This window comes from Hippopotamus amphibius, chromosome 5, assembly GCF_030028045.1.
Source record: "Hippopotamus amphibius kiboko isolate mHipAmp2 chromosome 5, mHipAmp2.hap2, whole genome shotgun sequence".
NCBI lineage: Eukaryota > Metazoa > Chordata > Mammalia > Artiodactyla > Hippopotamidae > Hippopotamus > Hippopotamus amphibius.
In genome coordinates this window covers 153,445,631-153,467,874 of record NC_080190.1, presented here as the reverse complement: position 1 = coordinate 153,467,874, position 22,244 = coordinate 153,445,631, and the positions used below count along the sequence as shown (strand labels likewise).

The following is a 22,244-nucleotide window of genomic DNA, read 5'->3' as shown; positions in this document are numbered from 1 at the left end:
GGACCTAGAAGGGAATACGGAATTAGTTCTGGTAAAAGAAAAGTAGGTGAAAGTGATTATGCTATTTTTAGGCCTGACCCCTGAACATATTCTAAGTGATCTCTCCCCACTCTCCCTTTACTCATCAGCCAGCTCAGTCTAGCAGGATGTCCAGTAAGGCTCTGGTGGGCAAAGCTACTAGATGTTGCCTGGATCCCCGAGTTGTTACTTGGAGGAGAACCACTCAGGAGAGTCCGCTGACCAGTAACTTTTTGTGTGTGTCAAACCATTGAGATTTTAAAGCTTCTCATCCTATCAAGTAGCTGACTAAAATATCATTGTGCAAACTGCATTCTCTGACAAAATTGCAATTAGGTTAAAAATTTAGCATAAATAATAATGAGAAAAAAGCTATAAACTCAGAAGTTTAAAAACATTTTTTTTTTTACATAATTTCCTCATTTATTGTGGTTTTTTTTTATTTTTTATTTTTTTGGGGGTACACCAAGTTCAATCATCTGTTAAAAACACATTTTTAAACCAACTCAGGTACAAGAATAAATAATGACAAAAATTAGAATGTACTCAAAACTGCATAATAATTAAAATACTAATTATCAAGATGTGTACTAATAGCTTAAACAGTATTTATAGGAAAAAATATCGCCTTAAATATTAACATTAAAAATAATGAGGGCTCCAGAAATAAACCCATACACCTATGGTCAATTAATCTACAACAAAGGAGGCAAGAATATACAATGGAGAAAAGATAGTCTCTTCAACAAGTGGTGCTGGGAAAGCCGGACAGCTACATGTATATCAGTGAAATTAGAACACTCCCTCACACCACATACAAAAACTCAAAATGGTTTAAAGACCTAAATATAAAACAGGACACCATAAAACTCCTAGAAGAGAATATAAACAAGACATTCTCTGACATAAATCATATCAATAATTTCTTAGCTCAGTCTCCCAAGGCAAAAGAAATAAAAGCAAAAACAAACAAAACACAAACCAAAAAAAAAATGCAAATGGGACCTAATCAAACTTGAAAGCTCTTGCACAGAAAAGGAAACCATCAACAAAATAAAAGACAGCCTATGGAATGGGAGAAAATATTTGCAAATGATGTGACAAACAAAGGATTAATATCCAAGATATACAAACAGCTCATACAACTCAATATAAAAAGAAAACCCAATCAAAAAATGGGCAGAAGACCTAAACAGACATTTCTCCAAAGAAGACATATAGGTGGCCAATAGGCACATGAGAAGATGTTCAGCATCACTAATTATTAGAGAAATGCAAACCAAAACTACAATGAGGTATTATTTCACACCGGTCAGAATGGCCAACATCAAAAAGTCTACAAATAATACATGCTGGAAAGGGTGTGGAGAAAAAGGAATCTTCCTACACTGTTGGTGGGAATGTAAATTGGTGCAACCACTATGCCAAACAGTAAGGGGTTTACTTAAAAAATGAAAAATAGAGCTACCATATGATCTGGCAATCCCACTCCTGGGCATTTATCTGGAAAAGACAAAAACTAATTCAAAAGATACATGCACCCCAATATTCATACCAGCACTATTTATAATAGTCAAGACATGGAAACAACCCAAGTTCCCATCCCAGATGATTGGCTTAAGATGTGGGGGGTGTGTGTGTGTGTGTGTGTGCGCACATATATATACATATACATATACACACACACCACATAAACCAATATATGTGTGTGTATATATATATACATAATGGAATATTACTCAATCATAAAAAATAATGAAATATTGCCATATGCAGCAATAAGGATGGACCTAGAGAACATTATACTAAGTGAAGTATAGAGAAAGACAAATATTATATATCACTCATAGTGTGGAATCTAAAAAATAATTCAAATGAATCTACATACATAACTTAGACTCAGACACACAGAAAACAAACTTATGGTTACCAAAGGAGAAAGGGAGGCAGTAGGGATAAATTTGGAGTATGGATTAACAGATAAGAACTACTATACATAAAAGAGATAAACAACATGGATTTATTGTGCAGCACAGGGAACTATATTCAACATCTTGTAGTTACCTATAATGGAAAATAATCTGAAAAATACATATATAACTGGATCACTCTACTGTACACCAGAAACTAACACAATATTGTAAATCAACTATAATCCAATAAAATGTAAATGTAAATCAAATCAATAAAATGCTCTGGAAGGAAAAATAATAATGAGGGCACAGATATAAAGAACTAGGTTTCTAACTCAAGGAATTAGAAAAAAACAGCAGAATGAAAATTAGAGCAGAAAGTAATGAAATAGAAAACAAACACATAATAGAGAGGATCAATAAGCCTAAGGCCGATTTTTAAAATTGAAATATAATTCACATACCACAAAGTTCGCCATTTTAAAGTGGACAATTCACTAAAGTTTTCTTTTGTCTCAAATATGTGCAACCATCATCACTAATTCCAGAACACTTTCATTAGCCCAGAAAGAAACCCTGTAGTTACTGGCAGTGATGCCCCACTTCCCCCTCCCCTCAGACCCTGGCAACCACTAATCTACTTTTCATCACTAACGGTATGCCTCTTTGGGACATTACGTATAAATGGAATCATACAATATGTGGCCTTTTGAGACTGGTTTCTTTCGCACTGCATAATGTTTTCAAGCTTCATCTATGTTGTAACAAGTATCTGTTCTTAATTTTTCTTATGTTCAAATAATATTCCACGTATGGCTATACTACCTTTGTTTTTCATTCATCAGTTGATAGATATTTGGGTTATTTCCACCTTTTGGCTACTATGAATAATGGTTTTATGAACATTCATAGACAAGTTTTTGTACAAACATATGCTTAGCATATATCAGTATATATTCAAGGGTGTATATGGGTATAAAGGTTGTATATGTTTATACTTACATATACCCAACTATCTTGGGTATGTTCCTAGGAGTAGACTTGCTGGATCTATGGTAATTCTATGTTTAACATTTTGAGGAACTGCCAAACTGTTTGTCAAAGCAGCTCTACCATTTTACATTCCCACCACCAATTCATGAGGGTCCCAGTTTCTCCATATTCTCACCAACACCTGCTACTTTCTGTCTTTTTTATCATAAACAGAGTGAGTGTGAAGTGGCATCTCATTTATCATAACCAGAGTGAGTGTGAAGTGGTTTTGCTTTTCTCCAATGAGTTATTATGTTGAACATCTTTTCATGTGCTTATTGGCCCACTGTATATCTTTTTATGGAAATATTTATTCAAATCCTTTCTCATTTTTAAATTTGGTTGTCTTTTTTATTATTCAGTTGGAAGAGTTCTTTATAATATTCTGTATACAGATCTATAAGAGATATAGGACTTGAAAGTAATATCTACCATTCTGTAGGTTTCCGTTTTGCTTTACTGATGGTATCATTTGCAACATAAAAATGTTTAATTTTGATAAAGTCCAACTTAGCTTTTTTTTTTGGATGTGCACATTATTTAATGTGAGTTGGTGTACCCGGCACTGCCTGCCAAAGCTCTGTCCTTCCTCACAAAGCTGTGATTCTTGGCCCCAACACCCTTAACCCAGGTGTGGCATAAAGCTGGACGCCACATACGCAGAGAAAACAGAAGAAACTACCTGCCCTTTCCCCAGCAAAAGTACACTTTAAAACATAAAGACAGTGAAAAAAAAATCTGAAGAGGAAAACTACTACAAAAGGGGAAATGAGCATCCCTGAAACCAAAGCGTTGTATATGCTTAAAATAAAGCATTAAGTAAAAATATTACATTAAATAACCTCTTAAGGAGGATACAAATTTCAGGAGCTTTCACGTCGTGAGCCATGGGGTCTCCCCGCGTATCTCTAGTGCTTTGCGGCCCCAGAAAGTGGGTGCACCACTGGGACCACCCATCGTGCCAATGGGCCTCTCTGTCCACGCTTCTTTTTTGTTTGTTTTGTCCACGCTTCTTAAACACGCAGTCAGGGGGTGACCTGCCCACTCTAGACTGGAGAGTGGGTGGGGCGTCCTTCAGTCCATGCTGGGGGTGCTCAGGGGGGCACTGGCCGAGGCACTGCATCTCCTCTGCAACGTCCTTAGCTCCCTGCCCTGTGGTCTCCCCTAAAATTTAGCGCCCCCACCTCCATCCAGTGCCAATGGAACGGCACAGGGGGTGCGGTGCGGGGAGGCCTAGTCATGGCGCACCGGCTGCTCCTCTCCGCAGGCCTGGTTGGAATACGAGGGTCACGGGATCTTTTCCTTCTGGAGCCCATGGGCCGCGTGGCTGCGGCTTGGTCTCATGGACGCACAGCCCCAGGAGGCCCTTGGTGGGCTGCTTGGTCACCCTGCCCTTGGGAAGCAGCCCGTGAGTTCCTTGTGCGTCGGGTGGGGTCTCAGCGTGAGCCTGTCGCGGCCGGGCTGGCTCTGGCACCAAGGCAGGCTACGTCGGCGATGCCATGGAGCCCCATCACAGCTTTCTGCACCGTCACGCCCTTGACCCGCAGGCTGACCAGCGAGAACGGCCGCTCAGAGAGCGTGGCTATCCGCCCGTGCGGCGGCAGGCCCTGCGTGAAGGTCACATCCTCCAGCACGTGCAGCGCGAGGCGGGCGAGGAGGGCGGTGCCCTGTAGACGCAGGTGAGCACGCCGGCTCGCGCACCAGCTGGATGCTGGATGTCCTCCCCCAGCGTGGTCCAGGGGCGGAAGGGCAGCTCTGTGGCCCCAAAGTGTGGAAAGGACTCCCAGCTCTGGCGCCAGGCCAGCGGCCGCCGGGTAAGCCACATCCTGTAGTTGCTCCTCCGGGCCTTGCCCCGGGAGTTGAAGATGGCGTCACGGGCCAGCTCACCCAGCAGCTCCAGCCCCCAGGAGTTCAGGGACAGCGTCGGGCCCTCTGGTCTCACACCCCCAGGATCCAGGTCGTCGTGAGCTCCTTAGGGTTCTGCTTGAGGCGCTAAAGCTGGCCAGGAGCGCGGTGTACCCGTGGTAGCAGCCCCCTGCTCCATCGGGGGGTTTGCAGCACTCTAGGCCTAGGTCGCAGCCACCCCGGGTCAGGGAACATCAGGGAAGCCCGGAGGGGCCCTGCCACAGGAGCAAGAGGGCTGGCTGGGCCGTTTGGCTCCTGAGGAGCCACCCAGAGGGATGCCCAGGTGCTTTGACTCCTGTTAGAACCACCCGTGTGGCTGGTGGGCACCTCCTCAGCTTGAAGGTATACCCAACCCCTCACTCTCTCCAAGGTTCAACCTATTTAATTTTTATCTTGTTGCTTGTGCTTTTGGTGTCATATCTGAGAACCACGTTGCCTAGTCCAAATCTCAAAGATTTATACCTGTTTTTATCCTAAGTTTTAGAATTGTAGCCTTTATGGGAGGGTGAGTCAAAAGTTATCTGCAGGTGGATAGACCTAGATACTGTTATACAGGGTGAAGTAAGCCAGAAAGAGAAAAACAAATACCGTGTGTTAACTCATATATATGAATCTAAAAAATGGTATTGATGAACCCAGTGACAGGGCAAGAATAAAGATGCAGATGTAGAGAGGAGACTTGAGGACACAGGGTTGGGAGGGGAGGCGAAGGGGAAGCTGGGACAAAGTAAGAGAGTAGCTTTGACATATATACAGTACCAAATGTGAAATAGCTAGTGGGAAGTTGCTGTATAACAAAGGGAGATCAACTCGATGATGGGTGATGCCTTAGAGGGCCGGGACAGGGAGGGTGGGAGGGAGTCGTGGGAGGGAGGGGATATGGGGATATATGTATAAATACAGCTGATTCATTTTGGTGTACCTCAAAAACTGGTGCAAGAGTGTAAAGCAGTTATATTCCAATAAAGAGCTTTAAAAAAATTATTTGCACTCAGGTTATATTAAAGCTTCTGTTGGCGGCACTGTCTTAGCAGCGCTTTCCATTCAAGGCTACTGTCTCCCCAGTTACTGCTGTGCAGGTGTGAATATAGTAACATCAGTTCATTTGTAACTGCCGTGGGAGCAAAAATGGATGCCCCACTTGTGATTTGCATGCAAGAAGAACAGCATGCAGTGATTCATTTTTTGTGGTCTGAGGGTGTACCTGGGGCCGTTATTTATCAAAAACTTTGTGCGCAGTGTGGAGAAAGTGTTTTGTTGTGAAGAAGTGTATGTGAATGGATAGAGAAGTTCAAGGAAGGTTGCACAAGTGTTAGCCATCAAGAAGGAGCTGGATTCATTTCTGATGAAGTGAAGATTGAGGTGCATTTGTGGCTCACAGCTCAGCCTAAAACATTTTTTAATGAGGAAATACGAAAGCTTGTTGACAGATGGGCAAAGTGTGTTGAAAAGCAAGGAGATTATGTAGAAAATGATGTATTTGTCTTTTCTAAAAGTTGATTAAATTCTATAGCCAGAGTGCAGATAATTTTTGACTCACCCTCATATTTAGGTATTTCACTTTTTTACTTAATTTTTGTATATGGTATGACATAGTGGTCTAACTTCATTCTTTTCATCCAATTGTCTTAGCACAACTGGATTTATTGAAGAGACTGTTTTCCCCCACTGAATTGTCTTGTCACCTTTGTTGAAAATAAATTGACCATAAATGGGTCTGTTTGTCAAAATTCTATTGCATTGATCAATTTGTCTATCCTTTTGCAACAACTAGTCTTGATTGCTATATCTTTGTACTAGTATGTTTTGAGAATGGGAAGTGAGAGTCCTTTAACTTTGCTCTTCTTTTTTCAAGATTATTTTGCCTTTGCTTAGTCATTTTCATTTCTATGGGAATATTAGGGTAAGTTTGTTACTTTCTGTAGAAAAGCATGGCTGGGATTTTGATAGAGATTCCATTGAACTGGTGGATAATTTGGGAAGAATTGCTATCTTAAAATATTAAGTCTCATAAACATAGATGTCTTTCTGTGTATTTAGGTCTTTAAATTCTTTCAGTGAAATTTTGTAGTTTTAAGTGTACAGGTCTTATTTTGTTAATTTTATTTCTAAGAATGTTATACTTTTCATGCTATTGTAAATGAAATTGTGTTCTTAATTTCATTTTTGGCTTGCTAATTGCTAATGTAAAGAATACAGTTGATTTTTGTATATTGATCTTGTATCCTGCAGTCTCACTGAACTAGTTTAATTCTAATAGGTTTTTTTTTAGTGAATTCCTTAGGATTTTCTGCATGCAAGATGATGCCATCTTTAAGAAAGATAGTTTTAGTTTTTTCTTTGCAATATACAAGCCTTTAAAATTTTTCCTTGCCTAACTTTTGTATCTAGACCCTTTAGTATTATGTTGAATAGACATTTTTGTCTTGTTCCTTATCTTAGAGTGAAAGCAATCAGTATTTCACTGTTAAATACAATGTTAGCTGTGGGTTTTTCATAGGTACTTTTTATCATGTTGAGGAAGTTCCCTTCTATTGCTATTATCCTAGATGATAATAATATTGGATTATGTCAAATGTTTTTTCTACATGTGTGGAAAAGATTTTTTTTCATCTTTAATTAATTTGGTGTATTCCACTGACTGATTTTTACGTGTTGTACCAACCATGCCTTCCTGGGATAAATCGTTTTTATATGTTGCTGGATTCAGTTTGCCACTATTTTGTTGATAATTTTTGTATTTTTATTCATAAGGTATATTAATTTATAGTTTTGTGTCTTTAGTGATTTCTTTGTCTGGTTTTGGCATCAGGGTAATACTGGCCTCAGGTAATGACTTGTAAAGTGTTCCTTCCTCCTATTTTGGGGGGGAAATATGTGAGAGATTGTTATTAATTCTTCTGTAAACATTTGGTGGTATTCACTGGCAAAATCATTTTGGCCCTAGGCTTTTCTTTTTGGGAATTTTTTGATTAGTAGTTCAATTCTTTTACTTCTTTTAGTCCTATTAGACTTTTTCTTTTGAGTCAATTTTGTTAGTTTGTGTCTTTCTAGGAGTTTATTTTATCTAGGTTGTCTGATTTGTTGGCATACAATTATTCACAGAACTTCCTTTTAATTCTTTTAATTTTGTAAGATTGGTAGTGATGTCCTTTCTTGATTTTAGTAGTTCTAGTTTTATTTTTCTCTTTAGTCAGTCTAGCTAAAATTTTTTCAGTTTTGTTGATCTTTTCAAAGATTCAACTTTTATTTTATTGATTTTTCTCTATTCTTTTTTGTGTTTGGTTTCATTTATTTCCACTCTGTTCTTTTTTACTATTATTATTATTTTCCTTTTACTAACTTTGGGTTAGTTGGCTTTATTGTTTTATATTTTTAAGGTGGGAGGTTAGGTTATTAATTTGAGGTCTTTTTAAATATAGGTGTTTATAGTTGTAAATTTCACTTTATTGCTTTATCTGCATCCCATAAATTTTAGTATGTTTTGTTCTCACTTTTATTAATCTCTGTGTATTTTCCAGTTTTCCTTGTGATTTTTTAAAAATTTGACCCATTGGTTATTTAGTATTATATTGTTTAATTTCCACATATATGTGAATTTCCCAAATTTGCTTCCATTATTTATTTTTAGTTTTATTCCATTGTGGTCTAAGAACATATTGTATGATTTTAGTACTTTTAAACTTACTGAGACTTGTTTTATGGCCTAACATATGGTCTATCCTGAAGAATGTTCCATGTGTAGTTGATAAGAATATATTTTGCTGTTGTTTCATGGAGTGTTCTATAGATATCTGTAAGACCACCCAGAATGGTGGTCACCTCTGTAGGGGAGGAAGGGAAATATGATTGGGGATGGGTTCCCAGGGTACTGAGGGGGTTGTAATGCTGGATATCTCAAATCTTTGGTGAGTACATGAGTATTTTATTATTTCTCTGTAAGATGTACATATACATTTTTATTCACTCTTCAATACATAGATTCTACTGTAAAATATATTCAGTTGGCCACAAGACTATATTGTGGCAGTCCCATGTTCTGCTTACAGAGAATACAGCTTAAGGATCAGGATAGGCTGCAGTTGTTCTGGATTTTCAAGAGTGTCAGGAAGAAAAATAAATGTTTGCAATAGGCACAGAAGTGGCTTTTGCACCTGCTTTCTCACAGCTAAATGAGATGGTGTTTTACAAAGTTAGCTTTAAGAAAAGAAGGGCATGTTAAAGGAGATACTCAGTGAATTCTTGCAGTAGGATTAGAATCTGAGCAGACCTTACTGTCCCCAGGAGGATTTGGTGTCAGGTAGCATATATAAGGCTGTGTCACTCTACAAATTCCTCTGCAGGTGCAAAGTGATAACCAATGCTTGGTGTTAGAATTTTGTATTTAGATGAGTGACCCCACTTTCCAAGTGTCCACACACAAGTGGCATGGACACATTACAGGTTTAAAGAATGTTTTTAGAAGCAACTAAAACATTATAGACAGAGGCAAGACATGTTTACAGTGTGGTGAAGAGAGTCTGAACTTTTACATCCTGGGCAAATCAAGAACTTGAAGCTGAGAAAATTGATATCATAAGGAAAGATGATTTCCTGAAGTGACTTTTACAGGCTGAAAAGAATTGAAATAACATAGGAAATTAAATGAAAATTTCTGAATAAATATCTAAATCAGCTAGAGACAGTTAAATTAATATCAGATGCCTTTACATTTCATTTCTAGGAGCAGTCTCCACTCACAATTCTTTTGACTGCCATGTTGACAAGCCAAGAAAAGTTTGATGCAGGCACAGCTTAAGAAATATTAATGAGTTACTGGACATGCAAGTGTGAAAATAAAGGCTACAGTTGGGCTTCAGCACAGAGCTGGAAATTTTGCTTACAAATTACACAGAAAAAAATTCTCTGTGAAAAAATTTTGAATCAGGAAAAGAATAACTAATGTGGAGGTTGGTTTCTAATTACAGTGCCACAAATTAAATAAGAAATCTTTATTTACAGCAATGCCTAGGGCAAGTCAGTCAACTCTGTTGGAGGGAAAGTTTGGTAAAATTAATGCTAAATGACAGAAATTTTAAGTATGATAATTGTATTAACATATCAATGTGGATTTTTTCCAAGTTTCTGGGGAAAAGCACAGACAAATCACATGAAAACATTTTATGTACTCAGTACTGTAGTTAAGTAGTGTGGCAAGTCAGATCAACAATGAAATATGTTTCCTGCCCTTATGGACTTTATAATCTAAAGAGACACCATCAGGGTGAAATAATGAGATAAAAATATGAGGCCAAAAAAAAAATGAGGCCGAAACAGAGTATTTGCTCTTGTGGATGGTTCTCAGCAACCTCTCTCTCTCTGGGTCCTGGTGAAGAACCAGGCAGCTGGAGCATCTGCTTCTTGACCATCCAGAGACTCTCATTCATTCTTACTGATTCTAATTGTGTCCCCGTTAGCTTATATGCAAAAATTGCAATGACTCCTAGCAGGGCTTTGTTATCGAGCTTTCTACAAATTAAAAATAGGAATTTAAAAGAATGAAAATTGCTTGGAGCAAGAGCATTGAATATGATAAAAGGGCGACTAATAGTGCAAAAGGAAATATAAAGCCTTTCATACACGTGACTTTGAAAGCAGAACCAGCTGAGAACATTTAGCAAAGGAGCAAGCAAACCTTCCCCTCCCAGGCCTCCCGCTGACGGTGATGTTGCCCAGTGTGATGGCTGATAGCCACGTGCTGACTTCATCATTAACAATATGTTAATAGCTTTTGTATATATTTGAATAAGCCAGAAATTGTGTAATGCATTTGGGAAATCTTTCCATCAAAATTAGTTCAAACACAACCTTTTGGCATGCAGAGGGAATAAGCCTCAGTTCTCAGGACAAATCACAGTGGACCACCTCATTACCCAACCACCCTGGGTAAATGAGGCATTACTCTGTATTGTTGAGTCTGCCATTGTATGGTGCAGATCATATTTTCTATATTATTATAAAATAAAATTATAATAATATTTTGCAATATCACCACTTTTTATAGTGGTTCCTAAGGCAGCAAATTAACCAGATTTCAGGCACAGTAGTGGAAGGATCTTCTGGATAAAATGGCTTGTTAAATAGATAAACTCAAATGAAAACAAGTGTATATTTCATGCTGGTCTTCTGTTTTAATATTTGAATGTGGAGTTTTTCAGAGTTCGGGGGTCGTGCACAGTACAGGAAAAGGCAATGGATGGACATCACGACCCACACATATTTGTATTATAAAAGGAAAACTGTGCATCTAGGTTTGTGATCAGAACCTGAGGGGTGGTTATCATGATGGCAACACTGATTTTGGAAAAACAAAAGAAAAGAAGATGGAGGGCACAGTAACAGGCTTAAGCAACAGCAGATTTTTCTTTTATTGATTATTCATTTATTTTGTGGGACTTCAACAGTGAAAGAGACTTGAGAAGCCATAAAATCAATCCCTCAAATTGAAGTTGAAAAAAGTGAATCATCTCTTGCACCCATCAATTGGTAGTAATTAACTTGAGGGCATTTCAGTTACTCTTCTATTAAGTAGTTCTCCTAGGGAATCGAATTTATTTTAGTTTACTTATTGGATTCATCCTGAGCATTCAAGGTGTTTTTGAAGGATATGATGCAAATTGTTAGCATCATTTAACATTTATTGAATTATAGCATCACATGACTTAGAGCAGACACCAGACTTAATCAGAAAAGCAAGACATTCCCACTTATAGAGTATCCAAAACAGGTGGGTAGGGGGAAAGACCTGCTCAAAGTCAGACAGAAAATATTGAGAGGATATTAGGGCCCAGTTAGGTTGTCCTTGGTAGATTGCCATTTTGACTTGTACATAAGCTGAATTTGCTGGGAAAATACATACCAGGAAGAAATGAAATGTATTGAGAAAAAGAAGGGTAATTTTTGAACTCTGGAATAGTAGTTGGGATGCTTAAGCATGAACACTTGGAGGAGTTGTGGTTAAACTCCTGTATTTACTTAGCCATCATTCTGTTTTTCAGTCATTCTCTGCCAATTGGTATCTGTCACTAGCCAACTAGAGAAGGGAGAGATAGAAAAGGGAAATAGTAAATCCAGATTATCTTTTATAAGTGTATAAGTTGATGTATATGGTAGATTTTTTTCAATGTGGAAACTCAAAGTTCTGTGCCTAATTCTATTTCAGAAAACATTTTGGTTGTGTCAGTAGACCCAGAGCCAGTGGGTTTATTTACAATCCTCTTTTCTGATTGGAATGAACAAAAGGGAATCTTCGCTCAGAAGAGGATTTTAGCTTCCCAGTTGGGACCGTTCATATCCCTAACATATACAGACAGAGCTGACTCTGAGCTCTTTCTATACTGTTTCCATAGTCATGGCTGCCCACTGCTCTGTTCCAAGCCAAACTCTGCTGTGATTTTAACCCTACGTCTGTAGCTGAAGCAGGCTGCTTAGAGTCCTGGGTTGAGGTTTGTGTGTGTGTGGAGGGGCATGTATCTTTCTTTCTTCACACTTGGCCCTGCGGATAAGTCTATAAGTAGGATTCTAATCCTCTGTGCTTCTTCCTGTGAAATTCCAAGTTTGGCTGGAATTTTGTATTTTAGAACTTTCTGTCCATGTAATTAAGTCTTTTTAGCCTCCTGTTCCCTACCGCCAACATCTTGTTTTATCCTTTTCTTGTATTTCAAATAAAGGCGTTTCTACTAAAGGAGAAAGAAAGTGGGAATAGGGAATGATGAATACTGGAGGTCGATTAATGTATTAAAACCCCAAATAATTATTTTTGATTCATGACTCCTGAAAATATATATGATAGCTCTTCCACATTAGGAGAAAAATGAACAAAGAGAAAGAGAAAATCTTTGTTGTTTTATTGATCTTCCTTAATTATATTCTTTTATGTCAGAAATAAGCTTGCACAGAAGCTTCTGCTTGTACTTGCTGATTGACGGATGCTTCTGAGTCCACGTCATTCCTATTGCTTTTGCCTTTCCCCAGCCCTTGTTGTAGGCAGCCTCTTCTAGTACAAACAGAATCATACAAAACCCCCCATATGTCTCTTGGTTTCTAAATGGATAAGAATTTGTTTCTGAACTGAAAGGAACTTTTTTTTTCCTGACAAAAATCTGATCATTTCAGAATAAATCATATGACAGGTCAATATTGCTCTCCTAGTGACAGCGCTGAGTGGGGTGACCCAGCAAAAAGATCCAGAGACAAATTAAAGACAAGAATAAAAAAAGTTACTGTGCTCAAGCACCGGAGGGGTGGTAAACACACCAATAGTGATTATATATATTCCAAGTATGATTATTATCGTGATAGATTGACACATGTTTGCCTTGGAGACATGATTGGAGGAGAAAATCGTGAATGTTTGGGGAATCAAGGAGACTTTATGGAAGAGAAGGCTTTGGAGAAGGGTGTAAAAAATGTCTGAGAAAGAAATAGAGGTTGGTAGTTCAGAGGTGGTCACGGTGAGTGTGTGTGGGGAAAAACACATTGTCTGACTGTGGGATGCATGAGAGAGTGAGAGATGAGACCTGGAAAAAAGAGCCTTGTTGCAGAGTCTGAAATATTTGTACTTGAATTGGTAGGCGGTGGTTTTTCAGCATGAATGTTAATAGATTCGAAGTTTAAGAAAATTAGAGTGTGGACCAGAAAGACTGGAAGGGAAGTCGAATTAGCAATCAAGAGAATTTTGTAGTAGAATAAGCTAGAAATCTCAAGAATCTAAGCTCAAGGCAATGCCCAGATTTCATTGGCTGTGTCTTCATGAAGCCAACATATCAAGTGATTGAGTAAGGTATAGATCCTTTAGTAAATTTAATAAAAGTCTCTGGAAACCCTCCGGAAAAATATCACATTTGGACATACTCATAAAACGTTGTTTATAATTTCAGGGTGTTTATAGGTCCCTGGGGCATTTGGGAACCTATGGGCTACAAGTTAAGTACCTTTGAGTCTGACTGATTTGATGGGATTTAAAAAATGAACCAATCAGTTACATAACAAAAATTGTTTCCCATTTTGACATAACATAGATTGGCATTTCACGCTTTTTTCTTTTATAATCTAGTACAGAGGTTGTGGTAAAACAGTTTTGGCAATTACTACATACTCTATTATCCTCTGGAAGATGAGTATTACATATCGTCATGTTAAATGTTCTACAGTAACGAACACTGGCTTAACTCTGTTTACTCCAGTGCTTCCAGCCATTAATCCAGTGGTTGTCAGAACCTGTCTTCACTAACATACTAACAGCAGTCTTCACCCAGAGACACCTGCTAAATTGTTTCACGGTCTTTAGATATAAATGGAACTTAGGCTTCAAGGACATGAAGTCCCTTTACATCTGTCTTCAGCTCTCCCAACCCTCCTTCCTGTGAACCAGAAGATAGACATCATTCTGGTCTTTACTAACTAGTAGTGTGATCTTGGAACAATTATGTGCCTCAGAAATCATTTCTGGAGAAGAAGGGTATGACTGTCTATACCCTGTATTGGTGGTCCTCAAACCCTAGCGTTCATTAGCATCTGCATGAAGTCTTCTTTTTTTTTTTTTTTAAGCTCTTTATTGGAATATAATTACTTTACACTCTTCTACGAGCTTTTGAGGTACACCAAAGTGTATCAGCTGTATTTATTCATATATCCCCATATCCCCTCCCTCCTGCGACTCCCTCCCACCCTCTCTGTCCTGGCCCTCTAAGTCATCACCCATCAAGTTGATCTCCCTTTGTTATACAGCAACTTCCCACTAGCTATCCATTTTACAGTTGGTAGTGTAAATATGTCTATGCTACTCTCTTACTTCATCCCAGCTTCCCCTGCATGAAGCCTTCTTAAAGCCCCACATCAGAGTTTCTGAGTGTGAAGGCGGGGCTGGGGCCTGAGAGTCTGCATTACTGTGGAGTTCCCAGGTGATGCTGATGCCAATAGCGGACCAAACTTTGAGAACGGCTGCTCTAGCGTTTTAAGATCCTGTAAACGCTTGGACTCTTTCCCATGTAAGTCTTTTCCTCTCCTGAGCTGGCAACTCACTGCCTGCCTGCTCCTGTTTTGGCTCTGCAGGGCCGCAAATTCTCCTTGCGTTATTTTGTGTGATGGTTGCTCTTGGTGTTTTCTGAGGAAAGCTGTGTCATTATTCCTGTTGCTCTTGCCATTCCTCAGCCCTTGTCAAAAGCAGCTTGTCTAGTACAGACAAAACCATGCAGAACGTATAAATGCTTTTTAACGTTTAAAATGTGTATAGAGGGCACTAATGAAAAGTGTCGCTATGTTGCTGACATGGTGTAAAGCAAACTTTTTTGGATGCTACATATTTGATGAATTAAGCCAACATGCGGTTAGTCTTGGTTGTATAAGGGACCTGTTTACATGACATTTCTGTTAGAGGAACACTGCTCTATGTAATGTGTATGTTAGTGTAGGTACTGCTTAAACATATGATTCCCTGTATTCAAAATGCATGGGAGCAACTTCTGCAGAGCCAGGGCTGGGACAAAATGATGACATTGATAAAATTTGACTTTGGGGTCCCTTCACTCTGTGTTCAGTTATTTAATAAATATTTACCAATCGCTGGCATATAAGGTATTAAGCTAGATGCTTTGGGGGATACAAAAATAAATCAGATCAAATCCTTGCCCTCAATGGAATTTATAACCTAGTGTAAGACTTAAGATGTGTACATTCATGAAGACAGTGAGCTGGGCTGCTGCTTTATTGGCTGGGCTCAAATGACAGCAAATCTAATTACTGGTTATGTGACCTTGGACAGTTTATATAACCCTTTGAGCCTCAGCTTCATAATGGTAGGTAATATAATGCCCCAAAGGATCAATTACGGCTTCATTGCAAAAACCCATATAAAATGCTTTCTACCATGTTAAGAATACATTATGTATTCAATAAACATAGCAGTTTTAAAAACTATCATCATAAAAGTAGAGTGATAAATATAATAGATAATTTTGAATGCTTACTATGTGTTGGATATTAAACTAAGAGCTTTTCATGTATTACTTCATTAGCCCTACACTAGCCCTTCATAAACTGATAGTATAGTTTTCTTCATTTTGTAGATGAGAAACTGAACTCAAGAACCTTAAGTCATTTTCCTAAGGTACTCCAGGTTGTAAACGCCTAAGCTTTTGTTTAAACAACAGCATTCTGGTTCCAGGGCTTGTACCCTTAACCACTATGTGTACTGCTATTTAATAAGTGCTCCAAGAGAGATAAACAAGATACTTGAGGAAGTCAATGGTAGGAAGGAAAACGTCTGTCTAGGAGAAAGTGCTACTATGATAAAGGCTTAAAATTTGAGCTACATCTTGAAATAAGGGGGGATTTTAGCTTTGCACATTCTTACCTGCCCTTTTCTTATTCGACATATTTATTTATTCCATAAAAATTTACCCAGCACTTATTTTGCACCAGGCATTGTGGTGGGTGCTAGACATGCGGCAGGGAGGAAGAAGGGCACAGCATCACTGGTTCAGTGTCCACGCTTTCATGCAACTTCTGATCCAGAGGTGGAGGTGGCCATCCAACAGGCACTTAATGAGTAATTTTGAGCGAGAAGTTCAGAATGCTACTTAATTCAGGAACTATGAACTGAGGGCTCACTCCATCCTGGGCTGTGTTACATGCCACGGGGGACATAAAAGTGAAGATGTGGTTCTGTTCTGCTCAAGAGTTAGACTTCCCTGGGAAGAACTTTATGTTTTCGTCTTCATGTTTCTTGCAGCTGTACGTATTCTGTCCTGCAGTGGAAATGTCTCTGACCTGAAATCCATTCATTCCTAGTCATTTGTGATCTCTTAATTTTTAAATAATGTGATTGGATAACATTTTAAAACTATTGACCCATTTCTGCCCTTCCTGCACATTTGTTTTTTATCCCTCTCTTCTGCCACACACCTCCATTCATGCAGCTAAAGTCTGGTCCATGCATTGTCTAAGGAAATGAATATTATAGGGCAGAAAACTGAAGGAAAGTTCAGTCTTTCTGGCTCTAGTTTCTAAGAGCCTATGCCCTGAAAGGAAGGAATAGGACTCTTGGCATAACCCACTCCAATTGTAGAAGGCTTCCTGGGCAGGGAATGCCTTTAGCAATGTTGGGAAATGACCAGGCTTAAATATCTGCCACCTCAGCTGTGAATGAGGAATTGAAAAAAAAGTTCAGTTAAATTATAGAAAAATAAAGGTTACCACTTCTTGCCCGATGGCATTGGTGGATGATAATGGAATCCATTGCACTGATTCATGCTAAGATTTACATTCCTTTCCAGATAATTTTGGATTTCAATGGGGACTTTTAATATGGTATTCACTCATTCAACAAATATTTACTGAGCATCTCTCTACCATGTGCCAGGAAAGTGGTAGAGGCTTGTATTACAATGTGGAGCAAGAATAGACACAGTTCTTGCAGGATAATCTTTACCTTCAAGGTAGAAAGTCATTAATGAGCTGATTACACAAATAGATGTGAAATTACAAGTGTGGAAATTGCCACTGAGGAAAAAGATATATGAACTGTATAGAAAAGGGTATCTGACCTCTTCTGGGGGGGATCTGAGAAGTCTCTCTGGGAAGTGACATTTGAATTGAGACCAGAAAATGAACAGGAGCTAATTAGGTAAAGAGGAGAGGAGAGAGTCAGTGTTCTTGGCAGACAAAATTTCAAGCCCTTCGTGTGGTGGCAGAGCCACCAGAAAAAAAATCTTTGTTGGAGGAAAGGGAGAGAGAGACTTTTGATCACAGAAGGAGGGCAGCTACTGACACAAAGGCCCTTCCTGAGTGTGAAGGCATGTTCTGTGCGTGGATGCTGCTTGTGTGTGTTTCCCATTATCTTTGTGTGTGTCTCCCTGAAACCTCAGAGCTCAGAGTGTCAAAGGCTAAACTCTTCAACTTTCCCCAAATCTGCCCCTGCTCCTGAGTGTCCCATCTTGACAAATGATGGCTCTGTCTTTGCATTTTGTATAAACCAAAACCCTCGACATCACCCTTTTCTCATCCTTCTTCTTCATCCCCTATGTCCAGTCAATCTCCAAGTTCCATCAATTCTCATTAACTTCTCTTGCAGCTAAATCACTTCACTCCACTCCCACTGCCGTTACCTTAGCTGGAGGTCAACACCCTCCTACCCGGGCTCTGTGCGTACTGAGCTACTTACTTTACGTTCTTTGAGGAAGCTGTACCTTTCCCTGTCTCCAGGTTTTTATGCATATCTTGCCTTTGTCCAGAATCCTCCCTCCCTCCTCCTCCTTGTCCTCAGCTAAGGAGCTCCTGTTCATCCCTCAGGATGCCTCTCCTTTGAGAAAGCCTCCCTGGCCATCAGCCACAACCACTATGGAGGTGAGGTTGACTTTTCCTCTTTCATGTGCACTCTGAAGTACCTCGTGCTTATCCCTATCAACTACCTGTTTATTCATCTATCTAGAACCCAGCTATTCAACATGATGGTTGCTAATTACCCATGGTAATACATCCTTGAAATGTAGCTAGAATGACTTGAGATACACTGTATGTATAAAATATCGTATTGTGAAGACAGTACCAAAAATGTGACATATTTAATTAATAATTTATAATGCTGGTTGCATGATAAAATGATAATATTTAGGATATATCAGGTCAAATAAATATATTATTAAAGTGAAATTCACCTGATGCTTTTTACTTTTTAAAACATGCACACTAGGAAATTTAAAAGTATATATATGACTTATATTTGTGCCTTGCATGTTATTCCTATTGGATGGTACTGGTTTAAACTCTAAACAACTAGAGCAGGGGTCAGCAAACTATGGCCCATGGGCCAAATTTGGTCTCCCACCTGTTTTTGTCAATGAAATTTTATTGCAACACAGCCTGACTCATTCACTTACGAATTGTCAATGACTCTTTCCCACTCCAACAGCAGAGTTGAGCGGTTATGATAGGAACAGTATGGCCCACAAGCCTAAAATATTTACTCTTGGCCCTTTTCAGGAAAAGTTTGCTGACCTCTGTTCTAGAAGGCTGATATTGTTTTCTATTCATCATTGTATCTCAAATCATTGCATAATACCTGGCACTCAGTAAATGCTGAGTAAAGAAATGTCTAAACAGTAGATGTTTGTTGAATGAATACAGGTTTGAGAATTATATTGGCAGGGTCATCACTCACATCAGTTTGTAACTCACAGCTGTGGTGATCATACGACTAAAACTAACAGTTGGAATATGACCTGATAAGTAGTTATATAACTAGACAAAAGTCATATACAGTATATAAAATTGGAACACCATGTAAAAGCCCAGAATACATGGTCCCCACTTCCATCATCATGAAATATCTTGATTTTGGAGTAGACAGAGAAATTTTATTTATGCCTGAAATAGGATGGAGTGTTGTATAAGTGAGAAAGAGAACTGTCTCATATGTTGGATATTTGGAGTAAGGGTTTAGGTGATAACAACCTTTACTGTCCCATGTGTGCTCTGTTGATATTATAGAAGGGAATCTGAAAACTAGAGGGCAGAGTCTGATGATGGAGGCTAAAGACCAGCAAAGAAGAGTTTCCAGGGAGGTAATATTTCAATCTTTTTGCAAGAGATCCTGACCTTCCAGAAAGGATTCCTAAATGCAACTTTCCTGTAAGTTCATTCCATACAAGCTTCTGACAGGCAATATTTGCCTGGAAACGTAAAGCAGTAAATCACATGGAAATCGGAATTGGTTTGTGTACATGAGAATTAATTCTTATATCTTAAAAATGGAGCTGGGAATGAGTGTTGGAAGAGAATTAAGTACATCTTTATACTTTGACCCAGATATACTGCTGTCATTTACTCTCTGCTCACAAACCTGCAGCTGTTAGAAGACACAAAATCATTTTCTTTTGCTTTTCTCTGTCGAATTGTTGATGAAAATGATTTTACAAAGTGGAAACATCCAGAGTTACCATAGATGAGAATCAAATTTCAGGTCTTGGTTATGCAACATAATCTCATCTCATAAGAACCAGCCATTTTAAAAAAACATAACATTTTTCAGTGTTGAATTGAGTCTTTTCTTTTTTAGTAATTAAAGTTGTAAAAGCAACTTGATATATTTGTTGGAACAAGTAGATTCCACAGGGCTTTTCTGAAGGGAAGCAGAGAGTTTTCTTTTATTAGAGCATATTTGGGAAGCAAACAAGAGAAGAATAAGAGTAATATTCATTAGTAACATATGTGATCAGTATAGAAAGAGAATGTCAAATATTTGATAATTTTTATTTTAGGTGGTTCAGAGAAATGAGGGATTATAAAGTTGATAAGATCACAGAGCTGAATCTGTCCATCCATCCACCCACCCACATACTCATCCATCAATCTACCACCAGCTGCTCATTAAATGTATTAAATTACATTTATTACAGTACTATTTGTCCAGCTCTCTAGTAGGTGTTATGGGAGATACAATGGGAAACAAAAGACAATTCTATGAATCTCAGAAGATTCATGGCATGCTAGGTGTGAACATAACATTATTGTAATTCAACACTGTCTTTTTGACATAAAGAAACAATTATTAAGTGATTTGTGTAATGTAATACTCAAAGAATTATGTGATGGGCTACAGAACCCTAGTTCCTAGTCTAATAATTTTTCTACTGATACCAGTTGGGTAAGTCAGACATATATATCTACCTAAAAGGCTAGAGAGTAATTAATTCCAGGTCATCATGTAAGCAAGTGTGGGATCACTAGAAGTGCCTGATCTGTGGTGCTTTGAAGAACATCCATTATTGATCAAGGTAAAAGGAATGTTGAAAGGTGGAGTAGGGTGTGGAGCTGGACTTGAAGAAAATACAGAGCTTGGAATTATAAATGGTAGAGAGAAGACATTCTAGAACACACACACACAAAGACAAATGCAAGGGAGGAGGAACGAAGCAGAAAAGAAGGGAAAGAGAGACAATTAGGTTAGACAAGAGTTGACAAAAGTGGAGGTGGCCTGGAGTGGAGCAGAGGCCGCCTTGGAGAAGATGGTGGGATGAGCTTGGGTCAGTGAGGTGAGAGCATCGATGTTAGAAGGTTGAATACCTGCTGGAGAAATTTTTTTCTATTAGTAAAAGGCTAAAGTGTAAGCCAGGTTTGGGGAAGATTTATACACTGTACTCCCAGTCTAAAGAAAGACAGAGTATTCCTCAAGGACCTGGCAAGGAACCCAAAAGGAAAGAAAATCATCTGGCAAATTAAATAAATGTGGAAGTAAGTGTATCGCATTTCCTTTTTCATATCTTTATATTGTACACCACTTCCTGATGTTTGATCAGAATTTACTAGTTTGGTGGAAAATCTAAATGAGAATATTTGAAAAAATGCACGGAAAACTGATAATATTAAGGACATGCACACATTTATTTTTAGGAATAGTCAATTTCTGCCCCACTGGGGTTTGGATTTTTTAAGGTTTTGATATACTGCTCAAATTATGGTTTATGTAGGATGAAATGTATCCTTAAACACTACACTGTCACAGTAATATCTGTAAATCACTCAGAATACCATCACTGGCAGATAGTAAATGTTTTATATTTTATTGAAAAATAAGATTTTTTCTTATAAACCAGTGGAATCATATTCCTTTTAGGCTCTTCCCAAAAGTTTCCCTTGAAAGGCTTAAAAAATAATCATGCTGAAAGCTTCATCATACAGATTTGCCAGTGAATTTTCAGGGCAGGAGTTTTTGGTTTGGATTTTAACTTATGTGTATTTGGAGTAATTATTCCAGATTCTGTTCTGTATCCTCACTGTGTGTTGCCACAGCATGTACAGGTGGAATTGGTATGGAAAAACAATCTGTAGCTCTTTGCTTCTTTTTCTTTCTTGTTTCTTATAATGTGAGTAGAAAATTTATATTTACGTAAATAATGCCAACCTTCAGCTATTTATCCAACTCTTTTTATGAGTTTGCCGAAGATGACCAGTGATTAGGCTCTTTCAGCTGCACAACAGTTGCTGCCTTTATCTACATAAATAACTTGCCTTTCAGTGAAGTGGGATGATAGGAGCAGAGGGAAAACATGGGCATTCATTGCCTGTTGTTACTGAGAAAGTGACTTTGGAGAGTATAAACACAGATGTGATTTACCCTTTATCTCCTGAAGACTTGACTTGAGTAATTGGCTGCCTAATACATCCTTAAACATTGTTTCTTGTTCTTTATCATGGACTTGATAATCTAATGAGGGAAACAGTCATGAACAGACAATTCATGCAATGGAAGGAGTTCCATAAAGTGGACTAAACAAAGCGCTATGAACATGTGGGATTTGCACCCTTTTCCAAGTTGATGGAGAAGACTGACTACTCATT

At 38.5% G+C, this 22,244-nt stretch overlaps 1 pseudogene; it reads right to left on the bottom strand.

The window, feature by feature from the left end:
• Window positions 1-4,196: 4,196 nt before the first annotated feature.
• LOC130854310 (uncharacterized) overlaps window positions 4,197-22,244 on the bottom strand; it is a 32,933-nt pseudogene continuing 14,885 nt past the window's right edge.